Raw genomic sequence first — 17,187 nt, 5'->3', positions numbered from 1 at the left:
TTATGATTTGTGTATATTAAAAGAAAATGTTATTTCACTGATGTTTTATATACAGTTTTTGATCTAAGATAAAATAAAATTTTTTTACCACTTCTGGGCAAAGATGTTTGCAGTATTCTATACACAAAGACAATGCTATTCTATTATATGTATGTCAATTCTTTAATTTTTCATGTGAAGGAAGGTAAAATTTCAACTTATGACTTAGAATGGAATTCAAAAAGAAGCTACACTTTCAAGAATTATACTTCAGTAGTATATGTATATGTAAATGTATAACAGAGTCTGATATTAGCAGGCTTAATGTGGCTATTTCTACATTACCTCTGAATTAGCAAGATGAAGAACTTTACACAGATGAAGAGCTAAAAATGGACAGTGGATACTTCTAATAATAAACCTTTGCTGATACGTTAAACATACTTAAAGAAATTCAGCAACTGGTCATATTATCTGATGGGCAGAAGAAACATATTTTATTTTCTCGTCAATATCCTCTTCCTCTTCTTGGAGACACAGGTTCTGTACCAGAAAATAAACTGAGCAACTATCTCAATGCTTCAGAGTGCAACTTCTCAAAATTATCTGAGTAAAAAGTCCTTTCACTTCTAAATTCTGGAACCCCACATCTGTACTGATAAAAGATGACGAATAAGAGAAATCTGCACCTGTCTTGAATCCCCTAAGTTCTAACTCTGATAGTTTTAGAGAATTTTAGTTTTCTACCTCATTGTTTTAGAGAATTGAATTATTAGGCAGAGGTAGATTTTCCCACTGGAGGGCAGTGGATTAACAATCTGGATTCTGAAAATATCCAGAAAACAGATGAGGAAAACAGTCTGTTTTCTTTAATTTTATTGTAAAGGTGTTGTACAGAGGGGTTACAGTTACATTAGCCAGGTAATAAATACAATTCCTTTTGAAAGGTGTCACCTAGTGCTCATTCGATTCCTGTTTTTCCCCTCCTGACTTCTCTCCCCTAAAAGTTCAATACTTCATTTCCAACATAGTGTCTAGTGTTGAATTGGTTCACCCTGTGTCTTACTGTTTGTTTTAATTCTGAAAATACTGTACAGAGGGGTTACAATTACATGAGCAAGGTAATGAGTGCATTTCTTATCAAGCATTGTTGCCTCCTTGGTTTCCACTTACCATCCGTTCCCATCTGGCCCCCACACCCGTCCTGCGCCAAAGTTGTAAAGTTCATTTTTGACATAACATCTTGTACATCTCACTGGTACAATTAGATGTATCCCTATTTAAACAATTTGTTTTTTTCCTTCCCTTCCAAAAATTATGCCAACATCTGCTTCCTCTTCCCCTTCCCAAATCAGAGAAACTTATACATAAGACAAGGGTAAAGAAATAAAAATCAACAACATAAGGGGACAAATCAAAGAAAAAAGGAAAGGAAAAGAAAAAAAACTGAAAACAGCAGAATAAAAACTCTTCTATTTGTTGTTTATTTCCATAAGCAACATTTTATATGATAATATGCACAAAGCTATTGAGTCCTGGAGTTTTTCTCCTAAGGATATCCTCCTCACTGTGTGAATGTTTAATTTTTTTAATGAACCTCTATTTCAAAAAACAGAAAAAGAAAAAGAAGAAATAAGTCTCCAATAATGCAGATCAAAGGAAAGAGAAAAAAGCCCAGATTATTTATGAGAAATTTTCTAGTGTTAAAATTCTCTGTAGTACTGATGGTCATATCTTTGAGAATATAAAGTATTGAGAATTTATAAAGATAATTAAGGTCAGTTGATAAGGAGCATTAACCCTATTGTTATCTTTAATTTCTTATAAAGATGATTAAGGTCAGTTGATAAGGAGCATTAACCCTATTGTTATCTTTAATTTCTTTCTGACTGCATCATCAAAGGATTCAGAGAATAGGATGTAAATATACCTCCAAGGTGTCTACCATGCAACATATGCTGAACTATTTGAAGGTAAAACATGCAATTAATTGTGATATGGAAAAATAGAAATTAGACATGAAAATATCTAAATTAATGAGTGAAAAGTAAGAAAATGTTATACAGAGAAGATTCTCACTCACATAAAGAGATTCTCATTTTTTAAAGTACAAATGGCTTTATCAGTGGTAAGACTTGCTCAGGATATTTTTGACAGACCTATAGTCACACAAATAAATAATCTCAGGTAGAAGCTACTGCTAAACTCACATTATTCTTCTCTGCTTTACTTACTGATTCTATTTCTGCTTACTATAGTAGGACAAGTTTCCATGTGTAGCCTGGGTTATGGTGCTTTTAAATCCTGACTGGACTTCAAAATATAGGAACTCTGTTGAAACTTTTTTTTTGTCAGTCATAGGGCCTGAACTCTGCTCCTAGGTGCTTTCCCTGCACTCTTCAGCTCAAGGAGCACTCTACCTCTTGAGCCATAGCACCACTTCTGGCATTTTTCTGCTTATGTGGTGCTGAGGAATCAAACTCAGGGCCTCATGCATGCAAGGCAAGCACTCTACCACTGAGCCACCTTCCCAGCCCTCTGTTGGAACTTTGATTGGAAGAACTGACATGTATTAATTAATACATGAACCTAAAAAATATTGCTTTATAGATGTAACAAAAATATGGGTGTGTCCATTTGCTTGTTGACTTTTTGGGAGATGAGATTCATTTGTGGAGACTATTACACTTTGGGGAAGATAATGAAAATATTTTAGACAATCATATAAGAAAGAACATGTACAAAAGCAGGTATAAAATATGAAAATGCATGCCACACAATCTTAATATGACATTACTTGGTTGTAGTACAGAGAAATGTAAAGGTTGTCACGAGACAAAAGATGTCATCAAAAGTATGACATAGAATAATAAGGATTTAAAAAATACTGTTGGGGAATATATCTCTGGTTGACTTTGCTAAAAATATTTTTGTGTAATTGATATATTATTAGAAAATTAACAAGTTAACTACTGTTATTTTAGAAAACCTGTGAAAGTTCAAATAAATGAGAATATTGCTCTTTACCCAAGGAAAGAAAATCAGGTTATTTGTATAGATTACTTTAAAAATATTCAAGGAGTATTTTAAATGTTTTCAAGACATAGAGTAAGAATTAAAAACTATCCAGCAGTGTTACAATAAGACTAACAAAGGAAAACACAAAAAGAAAATGTAAATCTCAATTATGAATATAAATGCAAAAATATTAAGTGAATCATCAGCAAATGATATCCAGCTGTATTTAATTTATTATAGCCAGTGGGGGTTAATTCATGAGTACAAGAGTAGATCAATACTAGGAAATCAATTAATCTGATAGTTCATATTCACAGTTCCCAATGGAAATAAATTTAACCATCACCATAGAAACCTGATCGAATTTAAGGGTCATTTCCGGCATGAATGCAAGACTGAAATTTTTGCCTTGATATAGTAAAGCTATATGTAAATATAAATTTCAGTATTGTTCTCTATTGTTAATAAGATCATTTAGGACAACCTAATATGCATTCAAAAAATGAAACATTTTATTTATATGCAATATCTATGTTTCTTTGAACAACAGTACCATTTTAAAAACCTAAAACTGGTGTAGCATATGTAGAGATGAACAAAACTTTGGTCCAATTGGGTCTTATTGCTTTGGGTAATTATTTATTATTGAATAATACATTAACTTCAAGTAAATTTCACTTTGTATAGATATGCCTGATTTTTACAGTTAAAATGTTTAAGAAAATTGTTAACCTAAACTACTAAGAATGAAGCTGGCCCAGTATGAGTTAATGTGTTATTGTTGTTTTTATTTTTGTCAGGGAGTATAACCTCTCTTTCATATAGAGTAGATATAGAGTAGATTCTTTATACATCAGTACTACAGAGTATGAATTTTAAAAGCAAACAATTCAATGTAATTTTGTCTTTTAATGAAAATATAAAATAGCATCCTTATATCATCTAAAAACCAAATATAAATTACATATTGACACATGGAAGAAAACAACTCAATGAATTTAGTATAAGAACAAGAAAAAGATACCTGATTAACTCATTTTGTCACCTTGATTTACAACTTGATTGATTTGAAAAGATGACTAAGGCAGTAGTTGAATGATTTTTAAAACTTAAATTTTAACTTAATTGTGAGAAATGTGTGGAAAATTAAGTGGCAACTATTTGAGTTTAGATGATGGTCCAATGCAAACTTGTATTGCCATCATTATTAATGTACTTTAAGAATTGAGAATTACATACAGTTTTTAGGTTCATTCCATTGATGCTTTGAGGTAGGAGAATGTAATTTTCTAAAATACAAATTAATTTTCTGTTGTGATGTTAGAAGGAAGTTCTATACAAATCTTTCTATTATTTATTATGTTATTTTTCTTTACTTTCCATCACATACAAATTTGGGTATATTCAATTATATTTTGAAATTTGTTTCATTCTTCCTGATTCAATAATCCCAATATGACATAAATGGCCTCAAATTCATTTATCTAGTTTGTTGTTCATCCACATGACAAATGTGTATGACAGACATTATATTCGATATGCTAAATATATTATTGAACCAAAATGACTTTGTGGCCAGATGCCGATGGGTCATGCCTATAATATTAGCTACTCATGAGACTGTGATCTGAAGAGTTCAGTTCAAAGTTAGCCCAGATAGGGAAATTTGTGAAACTGTTATCTCCAATTAACTATGACAAAGCCAGAAGCAGAGCTATGACCTAATTGGTGGAGAGCTAACCTTAACCATGAAAGTACAGGGACAACACTGGCTCTGAGTTCAAGCCCCAAGCCTCACACAAGAAAAACAAAAACATAAAACAAAAAAACCCAAACCCCAAAACTTTATGATTTATATTCTAGTAGTTATTTCTTCCCAATACTAATATGTGATTCCTATAGCTATTATGGATTAGGAAAAATAAATTTTGGTATATTTGAAAATCTCTTTATAAGAGAAGTATATAGGAGCTGGGAAGGTGGCTCAGTGGTAGAGCACTTGCCTTGCATGCGTGAGACCATGGGTTCGATTCCTCAGCACCACATAAGCAAAAAGAAAAAAGCCGGAAGTGGCGCTGTGGCTCAAGTGGTAGAGTGATAGCCTTGAGCTGAATAGCTGAGGGACAGCGCCCAGGCCCAGAGTTCAGGCCCCATGACTGCATCCCCCCCCCAAAAAAAGAGAGAAGTAGATAGTACTTTGTCATGAGAAGACACATTTGGATGTTTTTAATGTCTTTCCTGTGTCTCTTAAAATACAGAATGTGTTTGTGCAACAAAAGAAAAACAAAAAGGAAAAACACAGAATATGTGTCAGATTTATTTTAGCAAATTCAACCAGAGATATATCTATATCCCCAAGACTATTTTTTAAATCTTAATTATTTTATCTATGTCACACTTCTATATGACATATTTTGTCTCATGATAACCTTTACATTTCTCTGCAAAATAATCATGTAAATATTCAGTTCAATAAACATATTTTCACAGGTGTGATCTCAGTAGGTTTTATTTATTTTTTGAAATTTATCTAAAAATTCTTTTCTTAAGGACATTTCAGTTAACTAGATATGAGTATTCCAATTTTAGCTTGGATGTGGCAAAAGAAAGAATAAACAAGTAAAAGTAGAACAAAACAAATAAAAGGATAAATCAGTGCCTTATGAAGTTATCTTTCCAAATGACTAAACACTAATAAATAGATAAAGAATGAAGAAAGATGAAGAAGCAGGACAAACTACAAAGGCAAAAAAGTGAAAAATATATTTGAAAACTGAGAAATGTTACAATATTAAAGTGATTGGAAAATGATATAGAAAGAAGCAGTTGAGGGGTTGGAAAGGTAGCTCAGTGGTAGAGTGCTTGCCTTGCATGCATGAGGTCCTGGGTTCAATTCCTCAGCACTACATAAGCAGACAAAGCTGGAAGGGGCGCTGTGGCTCAAATGGTAGAGCACTAGCCTTGAGCTGAAGAGCTCAGGGGCAGTATCCAGGCCCAGAATTCTGGCCCCACAACCGACAAAAAAAAAAAGAAAGAAAAAGAAAGAAGCACTTGAAAGAGATGTGGTTTACCATAGCCCATAGATAGTACTGAAGAGATTTGAACAACACTGTATATATTTTTTAAAGTTTTATATATATGTTTTGAATGATCACTAAACTTGTCATTAGAATTATATTTGATTTTGCCAGCATGTCATACTCAAATAATTAGTGGATCCATTTTCTTCAAGAGGAGCATCCATAGAATTTTAGTCTGAAAGAAGCTACAATCTCCCATACAAATCTAAGGCCATCTATATCAAAATGTACTTTCTGATTAAGTGGAAGCTGGTAATCTGCATTTCTAACCAGCCACCTTTGCTGTTGAAGCTGTCAGTCTTTGCAGCAAATGTTGAGTATAAAATGTCTAGATTTATAGTTTAGGGAGGGAACATATAAATATTACAATTAAAAACTTCCCCCTAGAGAAGATTTCAACAATATATAGAGGGAATAAAAGCTGAGAGAGTTTATTTTGTCAAATTATTGAACTTGGTTTCCTTCCTGATTTGATTTGGTTTCTGAACACTAGTCATGTTGCTGGAAATGACTGATCGCATTGCAGAATGTGAAGTCACAGGTCTTTTTCAATCTCAGTTACCTGAAAATTGAATCTTGAATTGTGACGAATTTTTAATCTTGGTTCAGCACAGAATGGCCTTAGGTGCTACACATTTCTGGAAACAGAACTTCCTGATCTAACGTTACTGTGAGAGTATCACTAGTTTCTTCATTATTTCTCCTTTGGCTTTGAAGTTTCTTTGATCTCACAGCTACCTGAAGAGAACCAGCAAACTTTCTATCATGCCAAAAATATATTTTCCCATCAACCCCACTGAAAGTAAAAACAAAACAAATGACCAAGAGTTAAAAAAATTCCTTTCTAGTTTTCCTTGTTGAAAATGTAATTATAGGTTCTGTCACAAACTTGAGAAGTGGTTGAAGTTTAATTCCAACACATTTCCATCTTCCAAAGATGTCTCCTTTATCTATGGAGAATGCATAATCTTAATTTTTCCCCATATTCATTCAAATGTGTTCAAATCTGTTCAAATTTGTTCAAAGCTTATAAGCATATGAGATTAAATTTAAGTAACACATACCAGAGAGAATTTACCCTGTAGTTAATATGGGCTGACTTAAGTTGCTTTGTGAGAAATATCATATGAAGGCTTAACTGGTATGTAGCATTTACATGTCAGCAAGACATGTTCTTCTTGTATTCTAATATAAACAGTATTTGTTATCAAGTTTTACAGCATTGCATTGAGGAGCAATATTTGACCTTACAAGAATATCATAGCATTGTTTTTAAACATAAAAATATATTGAACTCAGATTTAGGTAGTACTTATTATTTCTAACAGCTTCTATCTTAATTCTCTACTTAATTTTTACTCTAATCAAAACTTTATGCTCCTGTAACCAAAATTCTAAACTCAGAAAAACAAATCTGTTCCAAGAAAGTTTACATAAAATATAGGAAAAAACAAAGACAACAACAGAAAATGCTATATTTGCATTTTAGGAACAGCAGATTTCTACAAAGTGAGCTTTTCCTATAAAAATTCTTACTTATTTTAAAGACCATACAATTATTTAGCATTCAATTTTGAAGACACTGGCTATTTTTTCCTAATATGTATGCATACTAACGATCTTAACTCATTATTCTGAAAGTCTTCTGGTTATTTTATCTCATGCTTTTCCTATTTAAAATGCATGAGTAATTTGTATTTCAGTAGAATAGTTGTTCCTTTGTATTTCAAGAAAACAATTATCACATTGAAGTGTAAGTTTTTAGAGTTCATTCTTTTTCTAAGTTTCAGACTAGTCTTGTAATTTATAAATCACAAGCATTTTACTATTTATCACTACATATGTTCTACATGCTTGACAGTTAAAATGTATCATAAATACATCAAAGTAAAGAGAGCAAACTTCTGTTAGGATTCCAGTACCTTAGACAAAAAGAACAAAAATATCACTATTCTTTATTTTGTGAAATGATTGATTCGTTCAATTCAATATCTTGTCTCTAAAATGTCCTTGGATAAGAGGACATTTTGATACAGTTGTTAAAGTTTAAATCTTCCTGAAATTTCCCTTAAAGTTTTTTCTAACTTTTACATACTTTCCAAGGTATGAATTTCTCAGAGTAGTTTGATATGAAGAATTTAGTAATCATAAAGTAGTATATGAGAAAATAATGGAAGCCAGGCATTGGTTGCTCATGCCTGTAGTGCTAGCTACGCAAAACGCTGCACACTGAGGACCTCGGTTTTAAGCCAGCTTGGGCAGGAAAGTCTCTGAGACTCTTTTTTTTTGGTTGGCTGTGGGGCTTGAACTCTGAGCTTTAGCCCTATCCCTCAGCTCTTCAGTTCAAGGCAACGCTCTACTGCTTGAGCTACTCAGCGCCACTTCTGTTTATTAGAGATAAGAGTCTCACAGACTTTCCTGCCTGAGCTGGCTGTGAACCATGATCCTCAGATCTCAGCCTCCTGAATCCCTAGGATTACAGGCATGAGCCACCGGTTCCCGGCGACTCTTATATACAATGAATCACCCAAAAGCTGTTAGTAGAATTTCAGCTCAGGTGGTAGAGTGCTAGTCTTGAGCAAAAAAGCTCAGGGACAGAACCTAAGCCCTGAGTTAGAAAAGAGAAAACAAAAACAGAATGTATTTATTTTACAGAATAACCTTGGTTTATTTTTCCTGCCAATCTCAATTATATTAATGGAAGAGGAATACTCTTATTTTCTCTCAATGATTGTCATCACAGATTAAAAAAAAAAGTCTTATCTATTTTCTCAATCTCTTTGACATGCTACTTACTTTTTGAATATTCATTTGCCTGAATATTGGAAAAATTCACAAAATAAATGTATCATTATGTTTTGAGTTGATTAAGATTTGAAAAAGATCCTCTCATGAGAGGATCAAATAAAAATTCAAAATAAAAATTGGAATAGAAATTACACTTTCACTTAGTGATATTGAAGATACATTTTTCTGTAACCAGATAGAAGGAAACTAAAGAGGAAAAACTATGTTAACAACTCTGACTGTAGAGCATATTGATTGGTTACGAGATTGAAAAGGTGCGAATGTTTAAAAAATGATGTGTGGAAATCTATGATTTGTGAAACTCTATGAGAGGGATCTGAGATAATAATATTGGGATAGTTATTACTGAAGGCTGGAATAAGTTTGGTCTTTACTCTGAGGCCAAAATAGGATTATGAGAACTTTAAATGAGGATGTTTTTATTAAGCAAGAAGGAATTAAAATGAAGGAAATGAAGCCATATTAGGAAGCAATATAAGCAGGATTTAGTAATTGATTGAATGTGGCAAGCAAATAGACTCACAGATTTTAATTCTCTGGTTTGGAAGTTTTTGTTAAAATGAGAAAAACTGAGTGAGGGATAGATATCCAGCTAAAGACAAATAACTAGTAAGTCTCATGATTAAGTATTACTAATGTTGATTTGTTTCTCTGACAGTGTGATGTTGAATGTTCTGCAATATGCATTATAGAACGCGAGTGTAGATTCAGAAAATGCAGTTATAAATGGGCAGTTGTAAAATAGTCTTTAACATTTTAGTAATAGATGGGATGAAATCCTCATCTTTGGAGACAATGCAGATAAAAGACATAACAGAACTAAACCTGAGTTCTGAAATATATAGAAGTCATTGATAAATTACATCAAGATGAGTCAAGACAGTCTGGAAATGTATCCAGAAAACCTATTATTTGCACTTGAAACCATTTATCCACATTGGCAATATGGCCAGAAAATGGAAAAAAAAGATAAGAATAATAAATTATTCTGACTTGTATGGTTTAACAAAGTGAACAGTTCAATATCCCCTCATAATTTTAGGCCATTAAAATGATTGATGTCTTTAGTAAGATCAGTTTTGGTGGAGGATTATGATGACAAGTCACAGATTCGCATGCATTGTTCAGTGAATATTAAGGAAAAGAGATTGACTTTTATAGAGAGGTTGGATAGAGAAGTTAAAGATTACAAGGATATCACCAAGAGGCACCATTAAATAAGACTCCAGAGGGAATGTAGGTAAATCTTTAATATACTGTAGAATCTATCTTACGATTGTGATTTTATAATGATCTAATGAATTAAAATTCTTTGCTTTTCAGAAAACATATATTCATATATGCATATATAATTTAGGTTATTGATAATGATTATATACAAGTTATAATGGTATTTGAAGTACTTTTTTTTTTGTCGGTTGCGGGGCCTTGAACTCTGGACCTGAGCATTGTCCTTGAGCTTTTCAGCTCAAGGTGAGGGCTCTAGCACTTTGAGCCACAGCGCCACTTCTGGTTTTCTGGTGGTTAATTGGAGATAAGAGTCTAATGGACTTTTCTTCTGGGGCTGGCTTTTAACCACAATCCTCAGATTTCAGCCTCCTGAGTAGCTAGGATTACAGGTATGAGCCACCAGTGCCTGACTTGAAGTACATAATTTTAAATTGTTGCAAGAAATTCACTGTAGTTAATCAACCTTGATCCTGTGTTTGGAATGAGGAGAATTCAGGCAAGTGAGAGTGACAGAAAAGTTTATTAAGAAAAAAAAAAAAGTAAAAAACGGTGAATTTTTTTTTTTTAACAGGGAATGACGCCACCTAGGGATGGCCAATAAGCACTGGACCTCCCCAGCAAAGTGCCCTGCTACTGAAACCACTCAGGGAAAACACACACACACACACACACACACAATGGAAAAGTAAATTGGAGTCAGTGTTAAATACTGTTAAACTACAAATTTGTAACCTCTTCTGTTATAGTATCTAGCTCCCCTGTGATGATTCCTGTGAGAAGCTGACATGTGGCCTGCATTTGAGAATGTAATTGGAGAATGTAATATGCATCTTGGGGAATTTTAAGAGCAACCGATTTCCTTAATATATGACACAGAAACTTATACCAGATGATAGCAGAGTAAATTACAGAATTTAGGTCTCTGAAATATTAACAAAAGGATCACTTATCTACAGCTAAAATTCAGAACAAGGATCCAGAATAGGTAGGTACTAACTACTCTGTGTATACAGATTATAGATTGTGGAGTGAACTCAGGCAATAGGAGCATAAATTGGTAGTCATTTGAGAGGGACTTTGAAAAGATGTGAAGTGACTGACAAAATTTGATAACTAATTAAGTGTGCACATGAAAGAAAATTTGTTTAGACTTCACCTTGAAGAGGGACAAAGTTTTAAATGGAGTCAAATAGAATAGAATAAGCAGGTTTGGGAAAGAGGGAACTATATATAATTTATTTCCTGTCAACCCCTTGAATGGAAAGTGAAGTAGATTCTTCCTCAGAATTTCCAGGTGAGATTCTGGCAAAGCCAGCACTTTTGATTCTAGCCTTGTGAAGGTCTAGGTAAGGAACTTAATGAAGCCCCCCCCTTTTTTTAGTATATGCTTTTATTTATTATTTATTTATTTATTGTGAAAATACCGTACAGAGGGGTTACAATTACATGGACAAGATAACAAGTACACTTCTTATCAAGCATTGTTGCTTCCTCCTTTGTTTTCCCCCTTCGCACTCCCAACCCCCCCTTCGCCCTCCAAACCCCCTTTCCCCCGCCAAAGTTGTAAAGTTCATTTTTCGACATAACGATTTGTACATTTCATTGTTGCAATGGGTCCACCTGTATCCCTATTTAAACGATTTGTTTTTTCGCTTCCCCTCCATAAATTTTTACTTATTCAAAAGTAATGTAAAAATCGGCTTGGGGATGCTAATTTTATTGTAAGTCATTATAAAGAAATGAACATTAAAATTGTAAGGTCAGTTCCTGGATGGCAAGTGGACTCCACCCTCCTCACAGCAAAGTCTCCACCCAGTACCTGCTGTTACCTAGGCAACTGGCACACCTGGAAGAGGTCACATCTGCATCCCCTGAGGTCACATCTGGATTGGATGTGGCCACACCTTTTCCCCCCTACCCTAGATAAGGCCTAGCCCAGGGCCAGACGCTCTCTTTCCCAGGTCTCTCCCAGCTGTGTGGAGTGCCAACATGGCCTGGTGCCAGCCGGTAGGATGAATAAGCTTACCCCTTACCTGAAAACCACGTGCATGGTATGGTTCTTACTTGGCTGCCTCTCTTTAAAAAACTAACAAAAGTAATATTAAAACAACGAAAATAATTTCACTTTCATTTTCCTAGTGACAATCTTTCATAGTACTTGGTATAATTTAAAGAACTTCATGTATTTTTTTAATCAGAGGCCAGAGAAGCAGATTTTTAAAGAATCAGTGTAAGGGCTTCCTGGAAATATGATTAAATATATGAAGAAGTTTCTGTAATCCTAAATTCTGAAAAATATTTCTAGGCTTAGGTTCAACCTAAGTACACCTGATAATACATTGAATCTTGACAAGTAAGTCATTCTCTGGGAGGAAATAAATTCTTTCACTGTAAAAAATTAAATCTTGTGGAGCAGTACGCACTGTTTAGTAAAGTTTCTTTTACTTCAATGCACTTTTAATCTTTTGAAAGAGTTTGACTCATTTTACATGTGAGATCCATTAACTGCTAGCTTAATATAAATCAGAGTTGTAAGTAACTTGCAATGTTATGCCTTAAGGCTTCTGAAATTATATTTCTTAACTTTCATCTTTATGAAAGTGTCTGAGGAATGCTATTCCAAAGGAATCTTATTTATTTAAATGATATCAAAGAAGAGGTTTTTCTTTGCATTAATTAAACATTTACATATGTGATACAAATATATAAATATTTCATATATTAAGAACTTGAAGATAATACCTACCTCTTGAACATCTTTGGCCTTGACGAACATCTATGATTTATTACCAAGTTATATTATTCAGAAATTTATTCAATGAATGTCAAATAAGCACCATGCCTTATCCTGTGAATGTGCATAAATACTCAATAACTTATTGCCACCACCTTTCAGTAACAGCATTCAAACAGATGCTAAACACAGAATATGATACATTTTATAAGAACTGTGCCAAGATAAGGCAGAATTCTGATTCACTGAATAGAGAAATTTATATACTAAGGGGATTGATATAGTAAAAAAAAATTTACTCTAATGCCTCAGGCAATACTTTCTGAGTTCCACCTTCACTCAAACAGTAACATACAAACAAGACATCATTTGACTTTTACTCTCTTAAATTAAAAATTGAAACAACTATATTATTCTTCTTTGATCTTTCTGTTTTTAACATTCAAAAAGTGCAAATTACAGAAATAGTATGAATTGTGCTTTTTCAATATGTCACATATATGTCATATTATATATATCATGTATGTGTACATGTCATATATGTATATATGTCATATATATTCATTAACATGGGCAGAATGTTCCAAGGTATATCTTTTTAAATCAGCAGATTTGTACAACCTAAAGAGCAGAGGTTTTCATCTGGTATTTCTTACAATAATTTTTAATTCTTTGATGCTTGATTATATAGCTTAGGTCATAACTAAAAAATATATTCACACAAGGTCCATAAGAAAGAAACTTTTGAGTACGGTGAAATCTCAATGTATGTAGAACTTTTCAATAAATATAGTTGATTACAAAAGTTTAATTACCTTGAAATTAGGTAGTTTGCTGTATAAGGTAAAGGCTCAGACTTAAAAGGAAAAACTTCAAATCTTAATTATGAATCCTAATCCATAAAATAATTTTACTTATGTTTATTTTACCATTTGCTTTTACTTTGAACAAGATACTTTAATAATGTTGGTTTCTCAGCAACCTTTCTTCAAATGGCAATGATGATGTCTTTGGTCAGGGGTGTTCAAGAAGCATTATCAAAGCTATATGAAGAGATTCCATTTTAACCTTTCATATTTATCAGCATAATAAAAGTAATAACCATCATTATTTATACTTACTATAAAGATTCATCTCATAAACTATTGTTAATAGTTGCTAAAATTTAGATTTGGCCTGAGAGAAGGACCTAATATAATAAGTCTTTGTCTCCTGTAAGAGGTGAAGGCTTGTGGAAAATGTTACCTCATTGGAGATGTGTTCTTAAAAGAAAATATGGAGCCAGGTGTCCCTGGCTTATGCCAGTAATCCTACTTACTCAGGAGGTTCAGACCAGAAGGATTGTGGTTGAAAGTGAGCCTAGGGAGAAAAGTCTAACACTCCATCTTAGTTTGGCAAAAATGCCAAACTGGGAGGTCTATCTCAAGAAGGGAAATTCCAGGGTTGTGCAAGAAACCTGAATGAAATAGTGAGGCCCTGAGTTCAAGCCTCAGGACCAACACACATGAATGTGAGAGAGAACACTTACTTCTTCCTTTTCCTTGCTTTCATTTCCTTGCCAACATCAGGTGAATGTTTTGTTTCCCCCGAGTTCCATCCTGGATGAAATAAACTCAAAGCTTTGGAGATTTACCATGGAGCAGAGCTCCAAATTTAAGTCAAGGTAAAACTTTTTACTTTATAAATTGATTATTTCAGGTATTTGGTACAGTAAAGTCCATGGTTTGCAGAGATCTGAAAGATGGGATCTTTGAAAGCAGTATTGAGAGCAATGGTTTCATGACCTGGACTGGTAAATACCATTAAACATTTCAAATATCCAATAATACCAATGATATGGGTTAATGGGTTAATGTCATTATTGGTAATTATTTCTTAATGAAAGGCTGAGAGATAGGTCATGTCTTCTCTCTCTTTCTCTCACCTTTACTAAACATTCAAGTTTCTTTGTCAAGATGCTAGAAGATCCTCACCAGATACTGCAATTCAGTCTTGGACATCAAGACTTCAGAACTGTAAGAAATAAATTTTGTTCATTATAAATTATCTAGTACCACATAGCAGAAAACTGACACTAAAGAAATGGATGCTGTTGTAGTAAATCATAAAGGTGCAGAAACAGCTTTGGAGCTAGGTAATGGGCAAATGCTGGAAGTACTTGGAGAAACAGGTTAGAAAAAGCTTTCATTGCCATGAAAGAAACATTTAGGGTAATTCTGGTTAATGATCAGAAGAAGAGAAGAAAATACAGGGAAGAAAATGTAATTTCTTAAAGATTATCTAAGTAATCGAGATTAGAATGTTGGTTCAACATTGCACAATAAACATCACAGGGATGACATTTCAGGCAGAAAGGAGTAATCTGTTGGAAACTGTAGCAAATATTGTCCTTGTTATAAAGTGGCCAGAAATTGAATCGTGTCTTATGCCCAATATCTTTATGAACTGCAGCATGTAAGAGTGTAAGCAAAATCATTAGAAAGAAAGATTTCTGTAACTGTATACCTTAAGATGAGAGATAGAGAAATGATTTAAAAATGAAATTTAAAAGGGAAATAGAATGTAAACTTTTTTAAAATCCCAGCCTAACCATGTAATGATTGAAAGAGCAAGAGGATGCCCAAAGGACTTCTGGTAAAGGGCTTAGCATATGTAGAAGGAAGACGAAGCTACTCATTAAGAACATGGAGGAACGACCCCAAATATGTTTCAAGTCTGTCCCACCCTAATAGGCCCAGAGCTCTAAAAGGGCAGAATGATTTGTGGGGAGATGGCTATCCTATGGGATGATTGTCCAGTACTGGCTCAAGGCTCTACTCCCCACGTTCCATGATAATGCTTCTCATACACTTGAGCTAGATTTCCACTAGGAAGTCTAGGTACAACATGGGTCACACTCCAGCAGGCTCAAGCCATAAGCTTTGGCAGCTTCTGTGTGGAGATGACTTCCAGGATCTGAAAAGTGCAAAAAATGAGGGGAGTGGCAGCCTCTACCTGGATCTCAGAGGCTTTGAAATCCAGTCTGTGGGTTCAGGCTCACCACCAGGGAATACTGCAGCAGCAGTTGCTGGCCCTGCTGATATAACATTCGTAAGAACCATTGAGTCAAGCAGCAGAGAACTAGGATGACAGAGCTACCATGGGTACAAACAATGTAAGAGAACTACCGAAGCAAGACTCCAACCAATGAAAGCTACTGCCATACTGCTACAAAGCCATAGGGATTGAGTGACCTGAGAATTTGGGAGTCTAACTACTACCCCAATGTAATCAGAATGTGGGATGTGGAAGGCATTCTCTAGTTTTCTCTCTGAATACAACTCAGCTGCTGAATTTTGAACTTGGAATTAGGTGGGTTTTTCTTCTCAGAATTGAATGCCTGTCCTATACTTGTTTTACCATTGCATTTTGTTAAGTAGATGACTTCTTTGTTTTCACAGGTGGGTTTTTGGAGGGAAGTTTCCTCAGGATGAACTGTGCCTGAATTCTCACCCATATCTGACTGAGATGAAACTGAACTATTTTTGTTGATGTTGGAATGAGTTTAACTTTGGATCTAATTGGATTAATTGAATGTATTTTGTTTATAAAGAGTCATGGATTTGAGGCCTCGACAGAATATTATGGTTTGAATGTGTCTTGCAAAGTTCAGGTATTGCAGAATCAACTCCAAATGGATCAAAGACCTTGAAGTCAAAGCAGACACTCTGAAAACATTACAGGATGGAATAGGAGAAACCCTAGGTCTCCTTGGCTCTAGAGACCCGGAAACACAACAAATCAAAGAAAGGTTGGACAAATGGGATTGCATAAAGTTGCAGAGCTTCTGCAGGGCAAATGACATAGCTAGCAAGATCAATAGAAAGCCCACGGATTGGGAGAAGATCTTTACTAGCCATACAACGGACTAGGGTCTCATATCTAAAATACACTTGGAACTCAAAAAATTAAACCCCCCAACAACAAATCCTCAAAGAAACAACTGCCCAATAAATAAGTGGGCGAAAGATTTAAAGAGAAACTTCTCTGAAGAAGAAAGAAGGATGGCCAATAAACACATGAAGAAATGTTCAACATCCCTAGCCATAAAAGAAATGCAAATCAAAACAACATTGAGATATCACCTCACCCCAGTTAGAATGTCAAAAATCAAGAACTCTAACAATAACAGATGCTGGAGGGGATGTGGACAGAAAGGAACCTTACTGCATTGTTGGTGGGAATGTAAACTTGTTCAACCACTTTGGAAAGCAGTACGGAGTTTCCTCAAAAGACTTCACATAGAACTCCCCTATGACCCAGCAATCCCACTTTTGGGCATTTACCCAAATGTTTACA

This window comes from Dipodomys ordii, unplaced genomic scaffold (genome assembly GCF_000151885.1).
Source record: "Dipodomys ordii isolate 6190 unplaced genomic scaffold, Dord_2.0 Scaffold17, whole genome shotgun sequence".
NCBI lineage: Eukaryota > Metazoa > Chordata > Mammalia > Rodentia > Heteromyidae > Dipodomys > Dipodomys ordii.
This window is presented reverse-complemented; position numbering follows the sequence as displayed.